The following is a 25,014-nucleotide window of genomic DNA, read 5'->3' as shown; positions in this document are numbered from 1 at the left end:
CTGCTGAACTCATTGTGCCAATAAATGATGTATAAAGGCATAATCCTAACAAGCCCAGCTCACAATGCATTTAGGTCACGTTGTGCCGTGTCTTTATCTCAGCGCTCGACATGTTTCCTGGTAAAAGAGTCAAGTGCCGTGAATTCCGCTTTCTTCAGACTTTGGGCTCCGGGGTAATGGCCCACACTGATGATATTCAGGTTCCTGACCAAATGCACATGATAGAATTCGGCCGGAAGGTGGCACCCGGGCAATTAGATGGGGCCAAGCATGAGGGTGGATATTCTTCTAGGACATGGCACAGTTGAAATGCCCTTGTGAACCTCCCTATGGGAACTAATACTCAGCAATGTCTTCTCCGCGTCAGTTAACCTATAGCATGGAGCATTTACAATTCTGAAAGCAAACATCTAATTGGCTGGTTTACCTTAGTGGGCCCCTATAGGATTAAATGTAAAGGGTTGATTAACCAGTAGTAGGGTGAGAATGGACCTGGAGTGCAAGGGCCCACTAGTATCTTATCACAAGAGTTGCTTGGCAATATTACTGCACTGCTCTGATTGTAGATGTATTTATCATGGTATAATTATAGATTGAGTTGCTCTCTTGTTTCCTGCATGCTAATCCCAGTGGAAACCATCTTGGCACACTTAGTACCACCAACATGGCAGATCTTCTTCCAGTTCCACTGAATGGCCCTTAGAAGTTGCATGGTGCAAAGAACATACCCTACCTGACTCTTGTGTTTGGACTTTTCATTGTGGAGCCCGCGGCACTCTAATAACTGTGCACTAGTGCTGAGACTGAAATGACCCCAAACTGGGGACCTCTTGTAGCCCATAGCAGTTACAGGAAATGTCTAGATCGCCTCCTATAGAGACCTACAATGCAGAGAGATAGTTCCAAAGCTCCTCTTTAGATCCACAATGAGATCTCAAGATCCGTCTTCGTGCCTACGGTGACTGTTCCTCCTAACTGAGCTCTGATGGAGATAGCAATAGCTGCCTAAGCATCTTATATCATTGCTGTTTGCCAACTAAGACTTGTGCTTGAAGATTGAGGACTAGCTGCCAGGCATCTGTAACACAATTCACTGGAGGCAGCCAATCAGAAAGCAGTTAGTAAGATAGATATAAAGTGGAATAAAGGGTTTTCATGTTCAGCAGGACCTTCTTGGCCTTTCTCACTTAGACGTTTTTGAGGGGCCCAGTATCTTTATTTTAAAATATTTTATTTGGTCTTCACATAAACAAGAGAAATCAAAATGACACCAAATACCATGCGGACTCAGAGGATTTGCTGTAATTGGTACAATGGAATGTTGTTCTCAAAAATTAATAACATTAATAGATACAAATTTAGAAAAAATAACAAAAATATCTAAGCCAATGGATGTAAATACAATCGAAAAGAAAGAAAAAGCCCATTGTTTTCAGGAAATCAGATTACCCAGTCGTCATTCATTTTACAATTGAAGGAACGGAGAAATTTGACCTTTAGTATTGGAGTCACAGACCTCAAAATAAGGAGACCATTAAAATCTAAAAAGACTCTTTGGAACTTTTTCTCTTCTGTGTTAGTTTTTAAAGGGCATGTAAAGTATAAAATAGAATAAGGCTAGAAATGCTGTATTTTGTATACTAAATATAAGCATGAACTTACTGCACCACAAGCCTAATCAGACAAATGATTTATACTTTCAAAGTTGGCCACAGGGGGTCACCATCTTGTAACTTTGTTATTTGCAAGACCAAGACTGTGCACATGCTCAGTGTGATCTGAGCTGCTTAGGGATCGTCATAGACAAAGCTGCTTGAGTTCTTCATGGCTGGGAAGTAAGGCGGGGGCTCCCCCTGCTGTTCATAAGTATGATTGTTTCCCTGCAGAGCAGTTAGGGACCATCTGACAATTCCTATCCACATCAGTAAATGAATTTCACTGCATACAGTCAGGTTTCTTATAAAAATGGTACACATTTTTTAATTAAAGTATATTGGAGATAGATTTCTTTTTCATTAAAGAAAGTAAAAATGGGATTTCATTTTTTGCCTTTACATGCCCTTTAAGGCTAATTAAGACGGTTCAGGTAAGAAATGATATCTGATAATGAGGGGCCAGTAATCAAATAAAGCCTTCCTGGAAGCAACCAGAATCCGAGTTGTCAATGTCTTAAGTTGGCCATAGATGTAAGATCTTTAAAAGATCTTTTCGTTATTGTGAGACCACGATTTTCTCAAAATGATTGTTTAAATGTATGATTTGTCCATTATCTAAAAAGACCATTTCTAGGCAAACATAGATAGATTGCACTGGGACCGATAAAAATGTTTTATCCTGGCCGATCAATTTTCTGACAGATGCACGATCGTTCGATTCCCACTAACTTCCCGATAATTTGACGGATTGGTCGGATTTCACTAAAATCGGTCATTCACCAAAGAAACATCTTTGTGTCTATGGGGACCTTTACTCTCGTGGGAGATTTTTAGGTTTTTATCTTAGAGTCTGAAGAATGCCTATTATTATCTAGTTTCAATAAAGCAAAACATGGAGACAATTTTATTCTTGTTTTCAATCTAATGTTCAAGAGGTTAGTAACCTCCCTCCAAAACAGACTAATCTTTGGGCAAGACCATAGATAGTGGAAAAGGGTTACATTAGTCTCATCACATTTGGGACAATACGAAACAGGACTATAAAAAATTTCCGGAACCTTAATGGACTAGCTTAAAAATGTTGTATCCTCCAACTCTCTGCTAAACTTAATTTATTATAGTTGTTTATCGACTTCACCAAATCAGAGAGGGGCACTTGATATTGTAAAAACTCAGAACATTTGGTGGAAACTTTCAGTAGCGGGTGCGGGTCTGACCTATAATCATTCCAGAGTTTTTGAGATAGAGAGTCGATTGATATCAAAAAAGGATTTTCCATAAACTCAGTCAACCCAGTATCTGTAGGTATTCCACTAGACTTGTTATAAGGAACCCATAATTAGTTTCTGAGCATGGGGGGGGTGGGGGTGGAGAGGCACAGAAAAAAGGGTCTAATGCTCAGACTTTGATCTTAAAGGTCTTAAGAGGCTACATTTCCCTTGTTGGTGGAGATGGACAGGCCAAGAGAAGATGCCTGGCAACCACATTCCCCACTGTCAGTCCATATTAAGTGTGTATTTTAGCCACCACGTTCCCATTGTGAAGGATCTCAGCTGCATCTCCAGAGTGGGACTGCTCCGACTCACACAAATATCATTCCACCCCCAGCTCTGTCTCTGTGAGCTAATGTGTGGGAGGTCGCGACTCCGAGGGGGTACCATGGGGGGGGCTTATTAATGTCTCTGTGTGCAAGTTCATGACTCATGGAGAGAGTGGATGGAACAGGCTCATGGGATTTGGGAAGATGCATTAAGTGCATCAATGTCTGATCCACTGTGAGAGCTTGAGTTAAACCAAGGGAAAAGGCCACGTGTATCATTTCAGGAGAATTACTTCTGGGGGACCAAACACGGTCAAGTTGCAGGGTAAATAGATGTGTTAAGGGGGCACAATAAGTAACTGAAATAAAATGAAGGATTATTGTCTCACTCTCAGCTCTGCATACGGCTCCATTCATCTCTCTACCATAGACATAGACCTCCTGCAGTGTTATAATGCAGACCAGCAGGGGGCATGTTGTGATGCCATTGGTAAATGCCATTGGCAGGTAAAAATGATGGTTGATCCCAATGTTATTAATAGAAAAGATAAATATATGGGAAGGCCGGTATTTGTTTTTTTTCAGAAAAGGTGTCAACCCTAATTGGTGGTGTACAGCCAAAAAAGATGCAGGCACTCCCTGGTAGTGTTGCAATTCATTCTGATATGAGCATTAGCTTTCCCACACTCAGGTCAATTTATGTTACATAAAGCATGGCTGCTAAGATAGGTTGGACCCTAGCAACCTGATTGCAAACTGGAGAGCTGCTGAATAATAAAGCTAAATAACCCAAAAACCACAAATAATAAAAAAAAAATTAAAACATTTGCAAATTATCTCAGAATACCAGTCTCTAATTTCTCTAATATCTCTTCAAGGATATTAGAAGTCACTGAGGGGTTGTTCTGTGACCATATAAAGACACAAGGCTGCAGGCTGAGTTATACAGGGAACTCTGAGTATCACTCATGTATTATAAGGGATAATGTACCCCCTACTGTAAATGATAAGGATATTAGAAGTCACTGAGGGGTTGTTCTGTGACCATATAAAGGCACAAGGCTGCAGGCTGAGTTATACAGGGAACTCTGAGTATCACTCATGTATTATAAGGGATAATGTACCCCTACTGTAAATGATAAGGATATTAGAAGTCACTGAGGGGTTGTTCTGTGACCATATAAAGACACAAGGCTGCAGGCTGAGTTATACAGGGAACTCTGAGTATCACTCATGTATTATAAGGGATAATGTACCCCCTACTGTAAATGATAAGGATATTAGAAGTCACTGAGGGGTTGTTCTCTGACCATATAAAGGCACAAGGCTGCAGACTGAGTTATACAGGGAACTCTGAGTATCACCCATGTATTATAAGGGATAATGTACCCCCTACTGTAAATGATAAGGATATTAGAAGTCACCCATTGGGGGGTGTATAAATAAATATATAGTTGGTACGTCTAGAATTTTTCTGTAGATACAACTATAATGAAATCATGGATGAATCTTGCTGTTTCTTCTTTGCTGATTCTGTGAATAACTAAATTGGAACTGTTCAGAGACGACAGCTCTGCAATGTAAATTTAATTGATTTTCATATACATTGTCTCCTTCTATTTCCTGTACGTTTCGGATCTCTGTCACCTCATGTTCTATTTAATCTATTGTTTCTCCAGGGGTTTCACGCCTGATGGGTTAATGTCCCCCAAGGGCCGATATTGATTTAATGTCAGCCTGACGCTAACTTTCCGTTATTTCGTTGCTTTCATTTAAAGTGATATAACATACGAAAAGGAGAATTATATCAAATACATTGATTTATTTCTCAATGGCTCAATATGGGCAGCAGCAGGAGTGTGACTTACACAGGCAGAAATCAAAGCTTAAAGTAATAGATACGCTAAAGAAAAAAAAGGAAAAATCCATAGCTGCATTAGCCGATCAATAGTAACCGAAAAGCTGCACTTCTGATTAATTAATATGAAGCCTGAACTTTCCTTGGTTCCTGTTAAATTGAATGTGTTACGAATATGGCTTTGGCCTCCAAATTTTTTTATGAGAACTCTATAGGGGTCATATATGGGATGGATGTTGGGTTGCCACCTTTTTTTGTGAAAACGGGCAGGGGGCGGGGCAGGACTGATGACGTGGCGGTTAGTGATTGGATGATCGCCATCTCATTCACTTCAATGTGTCCTGTCCGGATTTCCTAATATGGAAATATACTTTTCACCTGGGCAGCCCTTCCCAGGTGAAATGCAGACAGGTGGCAACCCTAGATGGATGGACAAGCAAGAGCAATAAAGGGCTCACAAATGCAGACCTTAGTGTTTATGCATACACATGCCTTTATTTTCATTGGGGCCCCATTGTACTTGTAAGCAGGGCTCTCCTCCCAGGGGCCCAATTGCTCGAGCCGCCTAAAGGAGAGGGCCCTTCAAACTCAGTAGCATGAGGCCCAGTGGTTGCTTAAAGGAGAACTATAACCCTTAAATAATGTAGGTTTCTATAAAAAGATATTGCATCATATGTAAAACCCTGCTTCATGTAAATAAACCATTTTCATAATAATATACTTTTTTAGAAGTATGTTCCATTGGGTAATCATGAAGAGAAAATAGCCATTTGTACTTAAATACATATTCCAGTTTGGTAAGATTCTTTAATATGCCACTTAATTTGATATAAACTATCTGTTGCTCAAGTATTCATTTTGGGGGTATAGTTTTCCTTTAAGGTGGCCCTGTTGCCTGCCATAGGGCAGCTGGTAAGTACAGGGCTCCATTGCAGTCTCTACCCACCCATTGTCTATCTTGTGCATCTTCATGACTCCCAAGTTATGGGACAGGAGCATCTACGTGTCTCCCCCCACCCATATATATTGTCTTTTTATGTCTTTGCAAAGAGCACTGGTCACTGGGAGACCAACCATTTAGCTGAACGAGGCCTAAATATTTCTGATTGTGGCCCTGATTATCATATAAGCTTTAATGGTAACTTTCTTTTTAGTAAGAGACTTATATAGGGTCTTGAACCATTTAGTTGAATTCCTATGGGATCCATTATCCGGAAACCCGTTGTGCAGAGAGCTCAGAATTACGTAATGGCCATCTCCCATAGACTCCATTATCATGAAATATTCCAAATTTTTAAAACTGATATCCTTTTTCTGTGTAATAATAAAACAGTCGCTTGTACTTGATCCCAACTAAGATATAATTAATCCTTATTGGAAGCAAAACCAGCCTATTGGGTTTCTTTCATGTTTATATGATTTTCTAGTAGACTTAAGGTATGAAGATCCAAATTACAGAAAGATCTGTTATCCAGAAAACCCCAGGACCCAGGTGTTCTGGATAATAGGTCCCATAACTGTACTTGATCCCAACTAAGATATAATTAATCCTTATTGGAAGCAAAACCAGCCTATTGGCTTTATTTAATGATTAAAATATTTTTAAGTAGACTTATGGTATGAAGATCTAAATTACAGAAAGATCTGTTATCTGGAAAACCCCAGGTCCTGGGCATTCTGGATAAAAGCTCTGATACGTGTAATAATAAAACAGTATCTTGTATATATAATTAATCCTTATTGGAAGCAAAACCAGCCTATTAGGTTTATTTCATGTTTATATGATTTTCTAGTAGATTTAAGGTATGAAGATCCAAATTATGGAAAGATCCATTATCCGGAAAACCCCAGGTCCTGAGCATTCTGGATAACAGGTCCCATACCTGTATATGGTTTTTTATATATATATATATTTTTTATATTCTTACCATGGAATGTCTGACAGAGTTTAACGACCCTGCATGGATTATGCATGAGATAAAATATTTACCCTTCGTCTCCCTATAGAATTCTTTTTTAAGTGTTTCTAGAAATGTAATGAGTGGTGTCAGAATTGACATTGACTGACACAGAAGTCAATCGACGCCTTGAAAAAAAAAAAAAGGCCCAGAAGTCATGTAGAAGATCACTGGCCTTATAGAGGCTCCATCTTGTGTGATGGACAGTTGGGAGAACGCTGCTCTGGGCTATATTGGCATAACATTTGCTCCTGTAAAGGACACCACCCAAGGTGCCAAACACCTCTTGCCACTTGTCATAACCAATGGATTATGAAATGTCAGACTGCACTTACGGCCGTTTTTTAAAGGACGGGCTTTGAGAAAGGTCCCATGTTCCAAGGGTCAGTGGTGCAGCGGCATTGGCAAACCTGACCTTTATGTTCCTCTCGGCTAAATGAGTCAACATGCTCTTAGGGTAGCGATCCTGTGATGTTGCTGATAAGTAGGCCACTACAGTATCTTGTATGGAGATGATCAAAGCCATACTTCACGTCCAAGTCTCTATAAAGTTGGCAGCAGTAGAGTGGCCAAGAATCAAATAATAACGACTGAGCTGCTCGTTCATTGAGAAAGCCTTTGTGGATGGAGAGGCAGTGGAGTAACATTGGGCATACCCATAATGCTTGGAGAGCTTTCTGCTTTACCTTTCTGTTTGTTATGATCAAGTTAAAGGAAAACTATACTCCCCAAACAATGTAGGTCTCTATAAAAAGATATTGCATAAAACCGCTCATATGTAAAACCGTGCTTCATGTAAATAAACCATTTTCATAATAATATACTTTTCTTGTAGTATGTGCCATTGGGTAATCATAAATAGAAAATTGCCATTTTAAAAAATAAGGGCCACCCCCTGGGATCGTAGGATTCACTGTACTCACAAACATACTAACAAACCATACATGTTAGGTCACATGAGCCAATTAAAAGACAGAGTTGTGTCTTTTGCTTCCACACTTCTTCCTGTTACAGTTAGAGCTGCAGTATTTCTGGTCAGGTGATCTCTTCCTGTTACAGTTAGAGCTGCAGTATTTCTGGTCAGGTGATCTCTTTCTGTTACAGTTAGAGCTGCAGTATTTCTGGTCAGGTGATCTCTTCCTGTTACAGTTAGAGCTGCAGTATTTCTGGTCAGGTGATCTCTTTCTGTTACAGTTAGAGCTGCGGTATTTCTGGTCAGGTGATCTCTTCCTGTTACAGTTAGAGCTGCAGTATTTCTGGTCAGGTGATCTCTTCCCGTTACAGTTAGAGCTGCAGTATTTCTGGTCAGTTGATCTCTTTCTGTTACAGTTAGAGCTGCAGTATTTCTGGTCAGGTGATCTCTGAGGCAGCACACAGACCATCACAAAAAGGTGGCTCAAGGCAAGAGATGTAAAAGGGCAAGATTTACTTAAATATATATTCCAGTTTGGTAAGATTCTTTAATATGCCACTTAATATGATATGAACTATCTGTTGCTTAAGTGTTCATTTTGGGGGTATAGTTTTCATTTAAGTAATGTGAAAACATATGCCCCGACAGCCTACAGTCAAATGGGTTTTTTTGCCTTCCTTTGGATCAACTGGCAGTTAGGCAGGTTAAAATAGCATTCTGATTGGTTGTCCAAAACACTTCTCTGATTGGTGTGTTATCATTTAAATATCACTGGTTGTACAGAATATCTCTAGCCTATGATTAAGTCCCCACAAGGCACGAAACGCGTAAGGCCACCCTCTGAGATGTTCCTTTGTGCTTAATAAAATAATTTTTATTTGCATCACATTTTTGGAGTGAAGTCCCATTTTTTGCGCCAGCCTACAAGTGAATTGAATATGTTTGATATTACCTCCCCAAGCTGAAGGTCTGGCGCTTGAGCACCTGGACCCCCCTGTTAGTATTGGTAAGAATACCTTACTGCTAACAAGTCTACAATACTGGGTATATTTTTTCTTACTTGTGTTCCCCACCATTATTGCTGGGTTAAAATAGAGTTAAAAGGTTGAACTTGATGGACGTGTGTCTTTTTTCAGCCTAACTTACTATGTATATCTAGGATAAACTCTAGGATAAACAGGAGTTTATCAGTGATATATATATAGTGAATAAAGTACCCCCTCTTGTAAAATATAAGGATATTATAAGTAACCGAGGAGTTTCATGACCATATAAAAACACGAGGCCGAAGGCCGAGTTATACAGGTCATGGAACTCCGAGGTAACTTCGAATATCCTCATATTTTGCAACTGGGGGAACTTTATTTATTATAATACACACATTTCAGTGAGTCATGTGACAGAAATGACATCAGAACTCACCGTTTATAACTGATGACATCAGAACTCACCGTTTATAAGGATATAATTTACCGGATATTCATGGCTTTTGTGTATTATATATATATATATGTGGTTGTCAATATTTGTCTACTATGGAATGATCTTGTTTTTGGCCAAGTCTTCATGTACCCCGTTTCCATCTCCAGTCCTTTCCAAGCAATTATGGTTTGTCCTTTGATATATTATCTAAGCCGCTGACTTTCCCTTGTTCATTTGCTGTTGCTGGAAGGAAGGAGCGAGCGCCCCCCACCCAACTCCCCTGTGTCCCCTTCCCCTCCCTTGCCCCAACAATTGGAAGGTTGTGAGCAGTTGACGGGGAGCGCTCCCAAGCCGCCGGTGCATTCACAGTTCATGAGCACATCATCGCTAATAGGAGGCGACAGCAAAACCTTTACTGGAACAAACGGGAATATCGTATCAGGAAAAGCCTGACCGTGCCGTGAACCGTAGCCAAACACAGAGCAAATTATCATCAAGTAAAATAGCAGGAGGCAGTTGAGATCACTTATGTGTGAGGTACCAAATGCAACTGCCACGTCAGCTCGCGTTACTTCAGGGCTGAAAACGAAAATTATTGCGCAGAGAATTCAGGCCGAACATTTCCAGTGCTGCCACTTCGAGCGCAGGAAAAAAATTCTTATTTAGAAAGACGCATACACACAAAAAAAAGCCGCCAACGACTTACGTCTCTGTTCGGCGCATTATACCGTGTCTGTTTTTGAATTAACAAGCAGGTGAATAACTTACCTCCTAACATTCTTGAAATAGAAAGAGGGTTTAGTAGGTGAGAAAAGTATCCCGCGAGCACGAGTTAAAATCAAAAGAGACTTTATTTCGTACTATTTAAAATAATAAACAGGCATCAATTACAGATGTACTTCCTACTCTGCGACATGTACAGTCACCTGACGCGTTTCCATGCCTCTTTCTGGCACTTCATCAGAGGTGAGGTCACAGGATATCCTATGCCTTATATACCTGTATCAATTCAAACTGTCAATCATTTAAAAAAAAACCAGCAACTTATTATTTTGCATATTACATGTCATTTTGGTTACAGCAGCTGTTATAATAAATTATCCGACACTTCTAGGATATAATAAACATAAAACAAGGGCAATGAGATATATATGTCAAGGTACAATGAGGTAATATATATATATATATATATATATATATATATATATATATATATATTATATATATATATATAATATATATATATATATATATATATATATATCTCTTTAAAAGAATCATGTTACTTCCCAATCATTATTAAGTCCAAGGCATAGACAGTGTTAAATTAGGATCTAGGGGAGGAGACATTAAAAGGATCATTGATCAAAGGGAGGTATATTGGATATTTACCTTGAAAACACGACATCCATATGGACTTAATAATGGTTGGGAAGTAACATACAAAGTTTTAGAAACTTTGTATCATTTTCTGGCAGGAGATCAAAGAGAAAGTCGGGACATTTCAGTAACAATCTGGGACCGGGGGTTGAGCTGTCAAAATCGGGACTGTCCCTCGAAAAACGGGACAGTTTGGAGGTATGGAATAAGGTAAAACTGGTGCGGTCTAATTCTTTTGGTGCAAATGTGCTCTACCTGTTGATGAAACTCACATTGGGAACCACCATGTTCAGGATGGAGGAGACTTCAGCTCTTGATATGGTTCCCCCATTACTACACTGAGGTATGGGTGTGGAGCAGGAAAAATTAAAAAGAAGAATTGGTAATGGCCGATTTATGTGGGTAAATGAGAAGCCAACCAGAAGCATCAGTTTTTGGAGCTAGTGGGACACCAGATCCAGTACCTTTACTCACACTATTGTACAGCATTACTGTATAGTAGACATACAATAGAGGTGTAAATATAGTGAGAGGCTGTAGTATAGAGACCACTGACTTGCTGATATGAATAGAAGACTCACTAATGCTTTGATGTGATGCACAGAGGTCTCAGTTAAGAAGATTAGAGGGCTTGTACTCCAGACAATAGAATGTGAGTGCATAGAGTGCTAGCTTAGCGGCATGAATGGGAACGTTAGTGCTCTGAGCTGATTTCATGGAAATAAATTCCACTATACACAGTAATTGCTTCAAGCACTTGTGAGACTCAGTAACATACAGAAATGATATGAATGGAAAGCGCGGGATGGAGAGAGAAAGACGGGGGAATTCGTGGGAATAGAAAACTTTAGGACACTGACCAGTTCTGGTGCTTAGAAATAAACATGTCCTCATAGACCTGACACTGTTACTGGATTTGTTTTTATTGCCTTTAATTTATAACCAACCAATAGAATCTGTAATATCACAACGTGGCAATGCCTTGTAATGAGTATATCACCCCCTGCATAACAGGGCTTGTAGTACAGACAAGCAAGTAGCCAAATGTATCCCAGTGTTCAACCTCAGTCGCACCCCCTAACTGGCCCTGAGCCTCGACTTCTACACATATCTAACAGCAAATAAGCACTTGTTCCCAAATCTCTCCCTAACATCACCCTAGCCTGGGCTTCAAGGGATATCTATAACTGAAATGTTTTCCCACAAATGGGAAATATCTGATCCCACTGTTACTATAGACACCATCTCTCCCTACTATACCTGCTATCCCACAGTCACACTCCCTTCCCAGAGACTATTATCCACTGTTACTATAGACACCATCTCTCCCTACTATACCTGCTATCCCACAGTCACACTCCCTTCCCAGAGACTATTATCCCACTGTTACTATAGACACCATCTCTCCCTACTATACGTGCTATCCCACAGTCACACTCCCTTCCCAGAGACTATTATCCACTGTTACTATAGGCACCATCTCTCCCTACTATACCTGCTATCCCACAGTCACACTCCCTTCCCAGAGACTATTATCCCACTGTTACTATAGGCACCATCTCTCCCTACTATACCTGCTATCCCACAGTCACACTCCCTTCCCAGAGACTATTATCCCACTGTTACTATAGACACCATCTCTCCCTACTATACGTGCTATCCCACAGTCACACTCCCTTCCCAGAGACTATTATCCACTGTTACTATAGGCACCATCTCTCCCTACTATACCTGCTATCCCACAGTCACACTCCCTTCCCAGAGACTATTATCCACTGTTACTATAGACACCATCTCTCCCTACTATACCTGCTATCCCACAGTCACACTCCCTTCCCAGAGACTATTATCCACTGTTACTATAGACACCATCTCTCCCTACTATACCTGTTATCCCACAGTCACACTCCCCTTCCCAGAGACTATTATCCACTGTTACTATAGGCACCATCTCTCCCTACTATACCTGCTATCCCCACAGTCACACTCCCTTCCCAGAGACTATTATCCACTGTTACTATAGACACCATCTCTCCCTACTATTACCTGCTATCCCACAGTCACACTCCCTTCCCAGAGACTATTATCCACTGTTACTATAGGCACCATCTCTCCCTACTATACTTGCTATCCCACAGTCACACTCCCTTCCCAAAGACTATTATCCACTGTTACTATAGGCACCATCTCTCCCTACTATACCTGCTATCCCACAGTCACACTCCCTTCCCAGAGACTATTATCCACTGTTACTATAGACACCATCTCTCCCTACTATACCTGCTATCCCACAGTCACACTCCCTTCCCAGAGACTATTATCCACTGTTACTATAGGCACCATCTCTCCCTACTATACCTGCTATCCACAGTCACACTCCCTTCCCAGAGACTATTATCCACTGTTACTATAGGCAACATCTCTCCCTACTATACCTGCTATCCCACAGTCACACTCCCTTCCCAGAGACTATTATCCCAACTGTTACTATAGGCACCATCTCTCCCTACTATAGCTGCTATCCCACAGTCACACTCCCTTCCCAGAGACTATTATCCACTGTTACTATAGGCAACATCTCTCCCTACTATAGCTGCTATCCCACAGTCACACTCCCTTCCCAGAGACTATTATCCACTGTTACTATAGGCACCATCTCTCCCTACTATACCTGCTATCCCACAGTCACACTCCCTTCCAGAGACTATTATCCACTGTTACTATAGACACCATCTCTCCCTACTATACTTGCTATCCCACAGTCACACTCCCTTCCCAGAGACTATTATCCACTGTTACTATAGGCACCATCTCTCCCTACTATACCTGCTATCCCACAGTCACACTCCCTTCCCAAAGACTATTATCCACTGTTACTATAGGCACCATCTCTCCCACTATACCTGCTATCCCACAGTCACACTCCCTTCCCAGAGACTATTATCCACTGTTACTATAGACACCATCCTCTCCCTACTATAACCTGCTATCCCACAGTCACAATCCCTTCCCAGAACTATTATCCACTGTTACTATAGACACCATCTCTCCCTACTAAAACCTGCTATCCCACAGTCACACTCCCTTCCCAGAGACTATTATCCACTGTTACTATAGGCACCATCTCTCCCTACTATACCTGCTATCCCACAGTCACACTCCCTTCCCAGAGACTATTATCCCACTGTTACTATAGGCACCATCTCTCCCTACTATACCTGCTATCCCACAGTCACACTCCCTTCCCAGAGACTATTATCCCACTGTTACTATAGGCACCATCTTTTCCCTACTATACCTGCTATCCACAGTCACACTCCCTTCCCAGAGACTATTATCCCACTGTTACTATAGGCACCATCTCTCCCTACTATACCTGCTATCCACAGTCACACTCCCTTCCCAGAGACTATTATCCCACTGTTACTATAGACACCATCTCTCCCTACTATACCTGCTATCCCACAGTCACACTCCCTTCCCAGAGACTATTATCCACTGTTACTATAGGCACCATCTCTCCCTACTATACCTGCTATCCCACAGTCACACTCCCATCCCAGAGACTATTATCCACTGTTACTATAGACACCATCTCTCCCTACTATACCTGCTATCCCACAGTCACACTCCCTTCCCAGAGACTATGATCCACTGTTACTATAGGCACCATCTCTACCTACATCTCTCCCATAGGAAAGTTCTGGCTGCTAGAGGGTTAATGGCCTGGCCAATCAGGGCATGTAATGAAGAGTTGGCAGTTTTGTGGGCAGACAGGGTTATTAGTGTCACATTTCTCTGGGTTTAATTCACTGTAAGCAAATAAGTCTTATAATAAGTCCATCTGTCATTCTGTTCCTCGGGAGCCTTATGGCCTGGGCACGGGGTGGGGGAGGGGAGAATAATCTCTAGGGCCATTTTGCTCCAATCTCTGGGTAGTGACATGGAGGGGGCTCTTCCTCCTCCCCAAATGCACATAATAATCTCATTTTTATATGAGCTGATGCTGAAATAATATTAATATCTTGTCCCTAATGGAAAGCTTGGGATTTGTGCAGCAGATGGTGCTCGGGGCCGTTATTTACCAACGGAATGTCCGACGTCATCTCTTAAAGGGGAAGAATTCAGGTTATAAATAATCTTCTAGTATTCGCTATTCTAAGGCAACTGGAATTCCTATATCTCTACATATTGGAGTTTAATCATCTATGTGGATTCTACAGTCTCTGGGCTTCAATGGAGGCAAAGTGCCATCTGCAAATTGCCATGTTTCTTTACCCACAATGCATTGTTTTTCCCAGAATTCCAGCATCACCTGTTTGCTGACAGGCCGTAAGTGCCAGTTATGTAACTGCCACCAAACTTTCCTTATTGGTTACCAGGACCATAGTGGCAGTTAGTGAGCATGTGTCACCATGGTGAATACGACCCTAAAGGTTCTGATTGGATGTGACTTGGCCAAACATGGCAGCCTTCTCTCCTTTCAGGAGTCTATAGGGGTTGGAGCCCTCTTGTATAAAACATCCTTCTTCCATATCAGTTTGGACAGTTGCTGTGTGGCAGATTAGAAAGCAGTGCAGACTGCAGCAGGCATTTCTGCTGAGAAGCATTTGATACTCACCTTCTAGGGGATTTCTGGTCTACAGCTATGGCTAAACAACAAATCCCAGCATTCCCTGCCAGCAGAATCTGTGCCCTTGTTTTCGGGGGTTCCATAATGCCCCGTGATTGTAATTAGGAATAACAAAGCAATTAGCGCTGTGACTAATGAGGCTTATGGAGGAATTAGGTCTGTGCAGAGATTGGACAGACTGATCCGTAGGGAGACGCAGAATAACATCTGTGACCCGTAATGATTCCTAAATCCTCTCCCATTAACCCCACATGAATGGGCACCAGTATCTAATGAACGTGCCCCACTTGCAGGCGCCACTCAGGATTCCGGCCTTGAAACTCTACCTACGCCCCATGCTCAGAAAAACTTCTTTCTTATGCCCCAAATATTAATTTAAAGGCACAGTGATGCTTAAAGGTCGGTGCTTGGTCAGGATTATTTACTGTTCATGATATTTTCTAAGCCAATGAATATATAGTGAATAAATAAGGAAATAAGAAGGATATTAAAGTTACCGAGGAGTTTCATGATCATATAAAAGTACGAGTGTTTTTATACAGGTCATGGAACTCCGAGGTGCCTTCTAATATCCTTATGTTTTGCAACTGGGGGTACTTTATTTATTATAATACACACGTTTCAGTGAGTCATGTGACAGAAATGACATCAGAACTCACCGTTTATAACTGATGACATCACTACTCACCGTTTATAAGGAAATAATTTACAGGCTATTCATGGCTTTTATGTATTTTATATCTATACACAAAAGCCATGAATATCTTGTAAATTATATCCTTATAAACGGTGAGTTCTGATGTCATCAGTTATAAACGGTGAGTTCTGATGTCATTTCTGTCACATGACTCACTGAAACTTGTGTATTATAATAAATAAAGTACCCCCAGTTGTAAAATATGAGGATATTAGAAGTTACCTCGGAGTTCCATGACCTGTATAAAAACACTCGGCCTTCGGCCTCGTACTTTTATATGGTCATGAAACTCCTCGGTAACTTATAATATCCTTATATTTTACAAGAGGGGGTACTTTATTCACTATATATATATATATATATATATATATATATATATATAAAGCTGACTGGGGACATGTTAGTTGTCGTGTTGCTGTCAGGGCATGCTGGGAGTTGTAGTCTGGCCAAGTGTAGAGAATAGATGTCTTTATGTAAGATGTGCTTTCCATGACATACAGAGGACCCAGAGTTGAGTTCACGGTCAGTGTGCAGCAGCAGTAGCGCATGCGGGGCCTATAGAGTGCCAGAGCGCATTAACTCCACGTCGCATGGATGCACAGCGTTCCCAGGGAGACATGAGCGCATTTACACCGTCCCAGGGCTCCTGGCATAGGAAACATTCCTTAACCCTTGCTTGCCTGGTCACCTGCCAAACGGGGTACACTTGTTAACCCCTTTATAATCAGAGCAGCAGTTTGCACTATACACCATGCAGTCCCTACACTCTGTGCTAAAGATGCCATTTATTAACCCTGCCTTTCCCATGAAGTCCCTGCCTACTGGGTGCCTCCCCACACACACCTTATCCAACCCTGACTAATGGGGACCTTCATTAACCCATGGTTTCCTGTGACCTTGCCAAATTCCTGCTAGAGGGGTGTCTGCACAAGTGGGGTGACATATGTTAACCGCTTGACTGCCTGAGACTTCCAATGTACTTGCTGCACAAGACTTATACAAGGTCACACTAATTAACCTCTTCCTGCCTTGCATGCTGTCAGATTTAACTGCAGAATATCTCTGCACTATTACAGCGATGGATGGAACCTGTAAACCCCTACCTACTTGGTGACACCCCAGATATAACTGTAGCACCTCTCTGCATTAATAAAGAGATAGCTGGAATCTGTTAACCCCTGTCTACCTGGTGACTGCCCAGATATAACTGTAGAGCCTCTCTAAAGCTACTAGAGAGATAGAAGGAACCTGTTAACCCCTGCCTACCTGGTGACCGCCAAGATATAACTGTAGAGCTTCTCTGAAACTACGACAGAGATAGCTGGAACCAGTTAACCCCTGCCTACCTGGTGACAGCCCAGATATAGCTGTAGAACCTCTCTGAAACTACGACAGAGATAGCTGGAACCTGTTAACCCCTGCCTACCCGGTGACTGCCCAGATATAACTGTAGAGCCTCTCTGAAGCTACTAGAGAGATAGAAGGAACCTGTTAACCCCTGCCTAGCTAGTGACCTCCAGATTTAACTGCAGAGTCTTTTTACTCTGTCAGAGTGATCACGACCACTATCAAGGGGGTACTACTGTCAGGGGCCCATGCTGTCATGCAAATGATTGCGGTATATGAGCACTATAGAGGTCTGTTAACCCCTGTCACTTTCCAATCATAGCATTAGCTTGATTGCGCCTGGGGTGGGGGGTCCCAATATATGAATCTAATGAGTGGTGAAATTGTATTTACATCAGTGAGATGACACTCAGACACTTCTGATAATGTGCAGCGCTGCTCACATAGACTCGGCCATTCACTTTGCATTTCTGTTAAACTGAGTGTTTAGAGAACTGGCAAAGGGGCTCATGCTGGAGGCTGGGTATGGCATTTCTTTTAAGCTGGGCACTATAATGGCTGGCACTCAGGCTGAGAGACTGGCACAGGATGGGCATATGTTTTGCATAGGGTACTAATGGAGTTGGATGTGGTTGGCATAATCTGGGCTGGCACAGTCAGTGAATTAACTTATCTGAAATTGGAAACAAAATAAATATGAGTAAATGATTTTACTATATCATTAATCCATATGTTAATTGGTCCCTAGACACATTTACTACATTATTATTCAAAATTCAGACTAATGCAAATGTTATGATCTACAGTCTCTTCTTGGTAATAACATCACACTGATGATTTGGTCTCCTGTGCTTACAGCAAGTGATCATGTAGTACCACTAAGTGCCACCAGGGGGCAATTACTCCTTATGGATGAAATGAATGCCCTATAAGATTATATTGAGCCATGGGATACGGTGCCATAGCAGACCAGTACAATGGGGAATATATAGGGCTAGGAGAGAGTTATAGATACACTAAGTAGAAGTCTAGGAGCTCTGATGAGAGTGGTTTAAGGATCCGTCTTCAGAAGGAAATTTGTAGTTTGAAGATAAATAGAAGAGAAGCAGGGATGGATGTGCTTGTTTAATTATGGGCAATGTGCTTATAATGAGGGTATAAGGTTTGATCCTAAAAAGACATCAGTATTTTGTATTTATATGGACGATGCAGTGGCTAAGGTTGGCCAGTAATAATGATCTCTCATGCGAATGTTATTTATAGGGAAGGCAAAAAGAATATGTAGGAAGCCCAGTGATGAGTGGAGCTGTAGGTGCATAGACATAGGCAGGGGTAGATACACTAGGAAGATGTCACCTGCAGACCCGTCAAACCTTATGTATTTCTTTGGGGGTTCCCCCAATTATAACCCTGTTGTGGGGGGGATTGAGAGACATGGTTGATTGTAACGGGACATGGATGGGCATAGAAAAAACCTCCTGAAAAACTGTCCTCATAGAGTTCGTTTATGAACTGAAAGAAAATCACCTTTCAGTACATATGTAGATCTCGTCAGCTCTGATCTGTAGATTTTATTTAAATCTATTTCTTTCATGTTATATATTTTTCCACCCCACCCCCCCTTCGTCTTTCCAGATCCATCGATTCTACAAAGAGAGAAGTCTGTCTGCTATATAGCAGCTGCCTCTCACCAATGCTCTTCCCAAGATTGCGATCTACTCCTAATCCTAAACCCCTTTCCATCTCTCTTAGATGGATAGATTATACAATGAGCATGTTTGTCTGTGCAGAGTACATATATAACACGTGTGTCCCTGTCCCCATTAGGCATGTGGCAACCTACAGCCTAGATATATATGTTGGCCATTCTATTGGTTCATAACCCACCACCCACCAGGAGAACATCACATAAGGCAAGGCCAGTAGGGCACTGACCAACTCTACTGATACAGGGGTCACACAGGTGGGCGTCCTCTATAGTCACCATACCTGTGCAGGAGTTGCATATGCATGATTGAAGGTTCCAGTTGTTAATGGAATAATGGAAGGATTTAGTTCCCTTGAAAAAGTTTGGCAGGGGGGGGTTCTGCGTCGTGTTGGTACACCACTGGCTTTGAGAAACAATAATACGATAAAAAGTGTATATATTGAAACACAATAGGCAATAATGGTTGGATTGGCTCACCAGCAAAAATCCAGAGAAGTCAGCCTCTGAAAGCATGATTCCAGGAGGAATTTAGTCATGCACAGTTAGGCCCCAAATCATACCCTTGTCACCAGGTCCGGACTGAGAATTAAAATAGGCCCTGGCTTTTCAGGTACACAGAGGCAAAATCAGCCCATATAGAGGCCCAAACAGCCCCCACCAGCCCAACATAGAGGCCCAAACAGCCCCACCAGCCCACTAAATACTGACTTTCTATGGGACTTTATAGCAGCCCCTCTGGCATTTGCCAGAACCCACAGATTACCAGTCCGGGACTGCTTGTCACGTCACAATGATGCCCCTAGCTCAGCCAAATGATGTATATTAGTCTGGAGAGCTCTGGTAAAATCCATGAGCATTTGCAGGTTTATATCTTTAATGTGGGAGACAGATATGGGAAGCAGAAGACTGGCCTGTCACTGCTGGATGCTGTGGGACAAAACTGGGAGACTCCTGGGAAAGTTGACATGCCAGATTTATTGAAAGGGGTAAACAGAAAGACGGAATATTAGGGAATAAATTGAATGAATAAAGAGAAAAAGAAATATATAATGGAGAAGTAAGAGTAAAGGAGAAGCTGCCCAGAGCTATTGGCACCTGCTTAATGGAGAACTAAAGCTTAACTAAAGTAGCTAGAAATGTTGTACATGATGTTTTGTGCTTCTGTACCAGCCCAAGGCAACCACAGCCCTTTAGCAGTAAAGATCTGTGTCTCCAAAGATGCCCCAGTAGCTCCCCATCTTCTTTTCTGCTGATTCACTGCACATGCTCTGTGCTGCTGTCACTTACTGAGCTTAGGGAGCCACTCACAATATACAGTACACATAGAATAGAAATGTCACAATATAAGGCTGATTAGTAATTAATACACATAATTACTACATGGCAGCACAGAAACCAGTGCAATTAGCATCAGAATTGAATAATCAGCAAACCTGTAGCATCAGCTTATATTATAGCCAGGGAAGCTCATTTTCTGCTGGATAATTAGTGACGAGCCCTAAGCTTAGCTTCTCAACAGCCAATCAGAGCCCACTGAGCATGTGAGTGTCACAGACACTTTCCAAGATGGTGACCCCCTGTGACAAGTTTGAAGTCCTGGATCATTGCTGCTATTGACAAGCTGAAACTTTAGCCTCGTGTAATAAGTTCACTGTATAAAATATAGAATTTTTTAACCATATTCATTTTTAGGGTTCAGTTCTCCTTTAAAGACAGCTGTGCTTGGATACCATCAATGATTACTAATAGATGTTGCATTCACAATTAGAAACAATTGAATTTGAACCGACTGTTCTCCTTTTCTTTTTTAGATACTCCCACAGTCCATTGAAACTTGGCACCGCATCCAGTGGCAGCACCATCCATGGGTGTCCGCAGAAAATTTTCCAGGGTGGGGCAAGGAGGCATCTGTGGGCGGGCCTGTGAGATAGGTGGGTGTGTCGCTGCCATCAGGGGGTGGAGCTATGCCACGGTGATCAGCCGATCGCCTGGTCAATCAAGGGAATCCTGCACAGTTTCCCTAATTTGAAAAACCATCCAGGAAGTTTTGACCCGGGCAACCCTTCAAAATACCGGTTGTCTGACAAGTGGCAACCCTAGTTCACACAAAGATGGCAAAGTGGCAAGTTCATGTATAAATACCCCCAGAACTCACAAACAGATGGCACAGGGGCAAGTACATGCATAAATACCCCCAGAACTCACAAACAGATGGCACAGGGGCACGTACATGTATAAATACCCCCAGAACTCACAAACAGATGGCACAGGGGCAAGTACATGTATAAATACCCCCAGAACTCACAAACAGATGGCACAGGGGCAAGTACATGCATAAATACCCCCAGAACTCACAAACAGATGGCACAGGGGCACGTACATGTATAAATACCCCCAGAACTCACAAACAGATGGCACAGGGGCACGTACATGTATAAATACCCCCAGAACTCACAAACAGATGGTACAGGGGCAAGTACATACATAAATACCAGCAGAACACACAAACAGATGGCACAGGGGCAAGTAATTGTATAAATACCCCCAGAACTCACAAGTACAAGGCTGCAGACTGCAATCAGGGTTGCCAGGTTTTCATTTCAAAACCAGCCAAAGACCATAAAAAAACTAGCCAAAAAGTAGCCATTTTAAAAGTAGCCCAAAAGTAGCCAAATTCATAAATTGAAAAATCGTAATAAAATAAAGTAAAATAATATGGTTATCAGATCTATTAAGTGTCTGTACTTTTCCCAGACTGATGGCTGACTGGTACTGCAAATAATATTGGGTTCTTTTGGGTACTGCCTGGTTGGCACTGTAAATAAAAGGGGTAACACAAGGCATTAAGTTTGCTAAGAAACAATAACACAACCAATTAGATAACATTTACTGTTCACCTGTTTTACCCCTCTGTGTAAGTCCCTCCAGCGACGTTCACAGGGCCATCTTCTCTTCAAACCTCTTCTTTCGGGATCCGGCGGCGCTAGGTGGCGCATGCGCAGTAGGATGCCGGTACTACTGCACATGCGTACAAAGTTCACGAAGTTCGGCGATTGAACTTCGGAAACTTTGTGCGCATGCGCAGTAGTACCGGCATCCTACTGCGCATTCGCCGCCGACAGAGCAGCATACAGGAAGAAGCGGTTGGAAGAGAAGATGGCCCCTGTGAACGTCGCTGGAGGGGACAGAGGGGTAAGTAGCAACTTAGGGGCAATAGCCTGGGGTGAGAGGTAGGTGGGGGGAGGAGGGAGGTGAGGTGTTAGCGCCAGGGGGTTGGATTCCCCTTTAATACTGTAACCCCCTTAGTAGGAGGTCATAGCCAAATGAATTACGTGCGCACAACCACAGCGCCATTCGCATGTGCAACAGAACAATGGGCAGGTAACCTGTACACGTCAAAAAGTTTATGTCATCAAAGGATACAGCTATGGGATCCGTTATCCAGAAACCTCTGAATTACAGAAAGACTGTCTCCTATAGATTCCATTTTTTTTTCCAAATAATCCATATTTTTAAATTTCATTTTCTTTTTCCGTGAAATAATAAAACCGTACTCAATCTCCACTTAAATATCATTAATCCTTATTGGAGGCAAAACAATCCTAATGGGTTTAAATAATAAATGATTTTTTTAGTAGACTTAAGGAATGGAGATCCAAATTAGAGAAAGATCCCATATCTGGAAAACTCCCAAGCAGTCTGGATAACAGGTCCCATAACTGTACTGACAGTACTGCGAATACATTGAGCGCTTATAAATGTGTGTTCATAAAAACTGTGCCAGTCAAGACATAATATATCCAGAAGAGCAACAGAAGAGCTTCAGAACATCTTACTGAATGTGGGCTTACAATCAGAAATCTACTGTTCCCTGTACAACATAAAGGAGCATTTGAGTCCTCTTGTGACACACCCAACCGAATATTGTTTTATTGGGGACCGGGCAATGACAGGATCCCAATACTGCCCAACAGCCCTACATACAAATAAGAGAGACACAAACACAACGCACAGTCGCAGACAGCTACTAACAAGTCCCACAAAGCGGCACTGTCTGTGTCGTCGTGTCCAACTCCAGTCTCCAACCAATTCCCGCCAGGAGGAACCAGAGAGACAGGCCCAGGCGTCGGCGTGCCGGGCGTAGTGGCACCGCGCTTTGCGCGCCCTGCATCATGACGTCACGCGGCCGCCCTCCTCCTGAGGGACGCTCGCTGCGTGTTCTTCCAGCCTGCCCCTGAGCCCTCTCTAGTCTGAGTCTGATAATCCCAAGTCTCCGGCTCCGCCCCTTTTAAGAACGTATCGTTCGTAATTATCCTGCGGCTGCCGGCTGGCTGGCGGCGTGCAGGCAGGTGCAGCCAGCAGTGCGTGCTACTATTTGGGCATTGGTCGTTTTTCCAAGTCCAAACCTGCGGCACCTATTAAAACTAGCCCAAAACTAGCCATTGACGGGTTTGGACTTGGAAAAACCGCGCACAGTCCCAGGGGGGGGCACTGCCCCCTCTTGCCCCCCTCTGTGGACGCCCATGGCACCATCGTTGTAGATTGGATCACGAATTTATTGGATACGTCGATGACTTTCCAGCCTAGTGTGAAACCTTTGTGAATGGCTGATTCTTGGAGGGAACTTAGTCTTTGCAAGGCTGGAGCCTGGTTAAATCACTAGAATTTAGGGGTGGGCAGAGCACAAAGACGGGGGAAACTGTTGATGGTGAACTCCCTCTTGCAGTATTCATTTGTAATGACTAGGTGAAAATATAATCTCTTTTATTTCAAATTAAACACATATCCTGTACTCTTTGGTTTCTTTTCATTTCCTCAACAACAATGAAAATGGTTTCTAGAATCCGTCAGTAACAAGTATTTCGTTAGATGTATATGTGATATTGTAAATATTCATTACTCACATTGCAACACAATGCAGGTGCCTCCATGGGAAAGGTAACGGTTCCAGGTTGTCCCAAGAGATGGCGCTCTTCTGCCCGTAACAAATTCAGATGCTCTGGGCCGTGACCCACTTTGTTTAGGACAAGACTAGAGATATAAAAATATATAGTGTCACCCTGCTGTAGCGTTCCAAGAGTATCCAGCAATGTTATTGATGGTGACATTCAGGCTAGGGTCCTCAATCCAGTGCTTTTTCCCATGATAGGGCCACCAAACCCCAACAATATTACCTCCTGACCAGAGTTCAGCCCACAAAAGTGAATAAAGATCGATGCTACACAAAGGAACTTGATTTTTCAAAAGCAAATAAAACTATGTATCCTTTCCGTTTTAATCCAGTAGATGACAAGTACAAAACAAATTGAGTCTTGTGCAAGAAATGACAATAGTCCATGACAATAACAAGAGAACAGGAACCAGGAGGCCTCAAATGTTCTTCACAAAAAGTAAACCTTTTCAACCTTTAGTATAAAATCTCAGGAGCCATATATGGAACTAGGGATGTAGCGAACGTCGGAAAAAAAGTTCGCGAACATATTCGCGAACTTGCGCAAAAATGCGAGCGGTTCGCGAACGGTTCGCGAACCCCATAGACTTCAATGGGAAGGCGAACTTTAACATCTAGAAAAGACATTTCTGGCCAGAAAAATGATTTTAAAGTTGTTTAAAGGGTGCAACGACCTGGACAGTGGCATGCCAGAGGGGGATCAAGGGCAAAAATGTATCTGAAAAATCTGCCTGTGTGTGCTTGGAAGAGATAGTGTAGGGGGAGAGCTGTTAGTGATTTCAGGGACAGATGATAGTAAGTTTGCTGGCTAGTAATCTGCTTGATACTGCTCTGTATTGGAGGGACAGAAGTCTGCAGGGATTTGAGGGACATTTTAGCTTAGGTAGCTTTGCTGGCTAGTAATCTACTGTTCTCTTTAAACAACTGCCATACGTTGACCTTGTAGGCATTG

The 25,014-nt window shown here is 42.2% G+C and overlaps 1 long non-coding RNA gene across 2 annotated transcripts in view; it reads left to right on the top strand.

The window, feature by feature from the left end:
* The window catches only part of LOC108705758, a 33,678-nt gene extending 12,706 nt beyond the window's left edge, over positions 1–20,972 (top strand). For both annotated transcript variants that reach the window (XR_001933885.2, XR_005964858.1), the window contains exon 4: positions 20,923–20,972. This is a non-coding gene — a long non-coding RNA (uncharacterized LOC108705758). The remainder of the gene's footprint in view (positions 1–20,922) is intronic.
* Positions 20,973–25,014: the final 4,042 nt, after the last annotated feature.

Source organism: Xenopus laevis, chromosome 1S (genome assembly GCF_017654675.1).
Source record: "Xenopus laevis strain J_2021 chromosome 1S, Xenopus_laevis_v10.1, whole genome shotgun sequence".
Classification (NCBI taxonomy): Eukaryota; Metazoa; Chordata; class Amphibia; order Anura; family Pipidae; genus Xenopus; species Xenopus laevis.
This window is presented reverse-complemented; position numbering and strand designations above follow the sequence as displayed.